The 5429-nt window shown below is 37.6% G+C and overlaps 1 pseudogene across 1 annotated transcript; it reads right to left on the reverse strand.

The window, feature by feature from the left end:
- Positions 1-5171, reverse strand: LOC143538051 (kinesin-like protein KIN-7E; annotated as a pseudogene). The gene is made up of 13 exons (XR_013136182.1): positions 4846-5171; positions 4671-4760; positions 3930-4030; positions 3731-3845; positions 3568-3649; positions 3410-3477; positions 3263-3328; positions 3067-3191; positions 2636-2972; positions 1977-2080; positions 978-1881; positions 583-884; positions 1-489 (listed from the first exon to the last, which is right to left on the reverse strand). The product of XR_013136182.1 is annotated as a kinesin-like protein KIN-7E (transcript).
- Between the last annotated feature and the right edge of the window lie 258 nt (positions 5172-5429).

Genomic DNA, 5429 nt, shown 5'->3' on the forward strand with positions numbered 1-5429 from the left:
TGAACAACACATAAAAGAGTTTCACTCTTATACATCACAATATACAAAATCACGTATACAGGCACATGACCCTATAGTTATACTCACAACTACATCATCCCAAAGTTAAATCTTTTAGACATCTAAAAGATGAATCCATTACTAGCTACAGCAAATCCATAAACCCTCTACAAGAGCGGAAACAAGCCCCGTTTAAAACTGTAACTTTTCTTGACCTGTGGAGTTGTCAGATTTAACCGAAACACCTCTTTCGGTGCATGACCCGGGTCCGATATGAGTCCAACCAACTTAGCCACAACCACAGCACTATCAGCCACATGCTCCATATCATCAACCTGGCTCCATAACTTGTTAGCCAACTGAATCCTTCTGTACTTCGTGTTCAACGCAATCCCCCACCTTAAAAACAAACTCTCCCGTTCTTGTTCGGTTAGTTTCTTGTACATTTGCTTAGTCAGCATCTCTCTTTCGCGCCGTAAAGCTCGTTCACTTTTCACATAAATATTCACCAAAACCAAATTAATATAAAATGTTACCATTTAAGATATATCACTAAATAATTAATTAATTAATTATCCTTACGTGGAAGAACGTGTGATGGTTTGACCATCGTCGACGGCTGCATTGACCCGTGCAAACATGTCCTTTACAAAGGCTAACCGTCTGCGTTCAACCTCCAAGTAAATCGAGTCGGCCGGGTCATCGTTAAATAGCAAAAAGAAGTAAGTTCTGTGCACTAATGACACATTGCATTCATGCCAAAACTGTATGATTTCTTTCTGCAGCCTTTTAAACTCTGACCGCCACGAAGTTGCTCTGAAACTATTTACTATCGGGTCCAAACCAACGCTTTTCACGCTCTTTATCTGCTCCGTAGTTGAAATCTAAAGTCAGCAAAACAGTAGACACATTAAGATGTTAGTTAGTTACAGAAAGAATCAAGTTTGTCTCAAAAATGTATGCACGATTAAACTCACTTGAGTATCATGATCAACTTGCTTACTATTCTGAGCCTCAGTTGGTTCTTCTTCAATTAATATCTTCTTTTCCGGCTCGTGAACATTACTGTTATTATCAACGGAACCCTTTTCAGACTCCACACCGTAGTTGAAAGTGCAACTCGTTATTGGGGAAACGAGTGGTCAACCAGTGTAGCAATTCTCATCACCGTTTGGTGGCGTGTTAAGTTCTAGCTTGTTAAGTCACGTGGCATGTATACCTTCATTGTAGCTTCTACTCTTTCTTAACTTGAAGTTTTGTGGAATCGCTAATTCATAACCATCTTCCTTCAATGGCGGTTTCACTGTTTCATCTTCCTTCAATTTGGGTTTGGTTTCGGTTTCGGTTTTAGTTTCTGTATCTTTTTTTAATGGCAGTTGGACCACTTTATTATGTTCATTCAATTCTTCCTCTACACATGACTCAGGTGACATATTGTGATCATCGTGAAACATTGGTTCAGAAGCAACCCGAATCTTGATATCAGGAGACGAACAACACGATTCAACATACGCTTTTGGAACCAAATCGTCTGACCCGATGCACCGAACCACCTTGCATAACTCCTCATAATTTCCATTACTTTTCTCATCAACATCATCCCAGTCGTGACATGAGTCGGTTTCACTAGATGGAGCTATTCTAATCATGGGCCTTATTGGTGTACTATCAGGAGGTGAGTTTTCCTCGAATTCCGTCACGCGTATGTAATTTTCTTCAAAACTACTCTCGCGCCTCGGAGAGTATCGGCTTGAACCGAGAGTTCTAATACTTCCATCGAATGACCGACGTGGGTCCACCACAGCCGACGTCTCCGCCATGTAATTATCAGATTCAGGTACCATTTGTACTCGAAGCTGAGGGTAGTTATCTGAGCCTAATTGTAATATGCAAAAATATAATATAGAAATGAGGACCAACATACAATACACAAATAAGCAAATCATTTTTCTATTGTTAAGAATTTCAGTTTTACCCGTATCAAAGAATTTTCATTATCTTCAGCCGCACGTAGTAAATCCTCAACTTGCGATCGAGCATCGTCTCTTTCAGCAGTTAATTCTTCTACTTGCTTCAGCAGCTGCACATCATATCACACATAATTATAGGCCAGTAAACGAAGTAACAAACCGAACGTTCAGTCACAGTTTGTGAACCATCCAGTGGAAAGTTCGTTAATGTTCTTTATATAATAAACGAACAAACATGAACGAAAAAAGTGTTCATTTAGTTAAACAAGCGAACATGTACATTCGTTCATTTATGTTCGTGAACTTTCGTTTACATTTGTTCATCTAAATTCATTTATGTCATTCGTTTATGTTCGTTAATATATTCGCCAATATTTTTTTAGCCCATTACAACTTAGTCTAGTTTTAATAACTTTTTAGGCCCAACACGTTGTTCTGCTTATTACCTTTATCTAGTTTTAGCTCAGCTGTGTTCGTTCATCCATGTTGAGTTATGCTCATGAACCGTTTATTTATATGATAACAAACATGTTCATTTTCTTAAGGAACAAACGTGAACAAGAACATGCTCATTCGTGTTTATTCAGTTCGTTTACAAGCCTACGTAGTTACGTAAACCTTCTTGGTTTTAAAAATTGAACCAGAAAACTATGATTAATGATTACCTTTTCAATTTGTTGGTCCTTTTCACGTATCACCGTGGCAGTATCTGGTGATATTCGATTAGAACTTGGAGATTTTAACTCATTTTCTAATCGGTCCAATTCTCGCAGCAGATGCTTCACTAAAGCTTTGTCTGACATGACCGCATTCACCTGTGCATTAGTACTCACCTCCTTTGCACAACTTGCAAACAAGAGGGTGTTTCTTGATTGTTCAACATGGCTTCTTGCAGGGCTCATCGTACAGATGATCGCAGTTCTTGAATTACCTCCCAAAGATGACTGCAGTATGCGTGTTAGCTTTGAATCTCTGAATGGTATGTGCCCGCTTCTTCCCTTGCTGTGTCCAATAAAAAAAATGTAAACTTTATTCGTCTATCAATGAATCAAGACCGTATCATATAATTACAAAAAGGAATAAAAGTTTAACTAACCTAAGCTTTCGAATTACAGTTCCGAGTGTTAACAGGCTGCGGTTTATGTGGCAGCCCTCTTTTAACCGTGCACCTGCTGTTAACGACTGGGATGCGCGTTCACTTCCAGCAAGATCAACAAAGTTCTATAATAAAAGACAAAAGTGAAAAGGGATACTTTTATATCATATATATCATTAATTATATTCATGCATACCACAGTTGAAACGAGTGTAGTTGTGCTGTCCCGACCCGTATAGTTTTGGGGCAAGCTTTCGATTGTCTGCATCGAATAATTAAATCATTAAATCATGAAAAGATAATCTTTCAGACAGAATATTATCCAATTAGAGTGTTCTTGTACCAGTCTAACGATTTGATGTGATCTAGAGCTTGTTTCGTTTAGTGATGTTTCTCCAATTTGTCTCTGAGCTGTAAAGATGTATCTTCAATTAGAAATTAAAGCAAAAAAATATAAATTGTTGAAATTGTTAAAATTAAAATTGAGAAAGATGTTGACACCTTCACAGACAGAAAGGAGCTCCATCACATGATCCCAGTCCCTAACACTTTCCTCGGTGAGGTTCTCAACAATTGTCCCTCTCTGTTATAACGGGCCGTGATTATTGTCACCAAAATAAAAGGCATGTTAACTGATATTCTGACAGTTTAAAACAAAGTTTACCTCCGGATCATCTAAAAGCCTGAGTGGATAACCATCAGTGCTGAGAAGATCTCTGACAGATTCATTATATATCTCCATGGCTGAGAATTTCAAAATGAAAGTCCCTGTCGGGATGCTACATTAAAATTAACCATAATTAGTTAAACTGTTAAAACCCGAAACAATATGAAAACCATGATATGATGTGATTAGTCACTACCTTTTGTACATAATCATATATATCTGCTAAAGTATACTCAGTGATTCCAGTCATAGTGAATGTTTTCCCACTGCTCGTTTGCCCATATGCAAAAATACTAGCTGTAACACAGATCATAATTTTTTTTTCAAAACAACAAAATAGTTACAAATTATTAAAACCTTTAATTGATATATGCTATGTTGTTTTAAACGATTACAATAAAGTCACAGGTAAACAAAAAACAAGTCGCGCCCGGCCGACAAATTACTATGCACGACCCGCAAAATTTTTGTTCGGAAAATCCACAGCCTCTGGCGCTAGGCAGTGTTGGAAAAACCAAGACTAGTCGGCGATTAATTGCTAGTCAGCTAGTGACTGACTAGTTTCTAGGAAATTGACCAGAAAATTGGCAGTCGGACCTTAATTCCAACAGATATCTAGCAATTTGCCGCAGTTTCCGGCTATTTCATAAATATACACATAAAAATGTGTATATGTATAAAAATTACATATATACATGTGTATATGTATAAAATAAAACATGTAAAAATGTGTGTGCGTATAAATTAGATATAAAAATGTGTGTGTATACATATATATAAAATTAAATAATATTATATGAAAATTCGAATCCGATTAATCGCTAGTCCCCACCCACCGGCAGACTAGAACACACACCGGGCTAGGAAACCGAATGTATCAAAAGCAAAATGGATAACCTCGTGAATCCGAGTAACCACCAGTTAAAAATGAGCTCACCATTGATCCCACCGACAACCGAAAGCACAATATCTTTAGCTCCATCTTGATACACCTGTCTCGTTGAGCAATCATAGCCAAAAACCCTGTCTACACAACACAATTAACAACAAACTCTTGTTGAAATTAAAAGATCTAAAGATAGGAAACAAACAAACACACACAAAATACATACCAAATGTATAAGCAGATGGATACATGGATCTCTCAGGCACAGTAAGGTTCCCATTCTTGTACACAATTGTGTTGATATCGAAACACTCCCAATCTGACACGTCATTCGTAACAATCTCTCGCCCGTTCAACGGCCGCAGACGTACGGACACAAATATCTTCTCACCACCACTTTCCCCCATTTCCAAACATTAACAGTAGCAGCAGTAGTAGTAATAATATATGAAATTGGAGGGAGTACTGGTAGTAGATGAGGGGCCAGCAAAGCGGTTAAGAAGCAATCATCATCTGAAACAACTGGTAATCAACAAAATCAGGTTCAACGCGATATATGAGTCGCAAATTATTATTATTATTATTAATTAATATTATTTTATGAATAAGTCAGAAAGCGATAAAATACCAATGATACGCAAGCGAATTACACGAAAAGTCGTCAAAGAGGACGGTGTATTTATTTATGCGCGAATACTTAAAGCTCTGGTCCCCCACCTACTACTACTTTTTCCTTATTTGATTTTACAGACTCTCTTTTCCAAACAGATGTTATGTTCCGACACTAAACTCGTATAGGTCCTCATTTCT

This window comes from Bidens hawaiensis, unplaced genomic scaffold (genome assembly GCF_021521415.1).
Source record: "Bidens hawaiensis isolate Kalapana, Puna unplaced genomic scaffold, B.hawaiensis_p1.1 tig00011466_1, whole genome shotgun sequence".
Lineage (NCBI taxonomy): Eukaryota > Viridiplantae > Streptophyta > Magnoliopsida > Asterales > Asteraceae > Bidens > Bidens hawaiensis.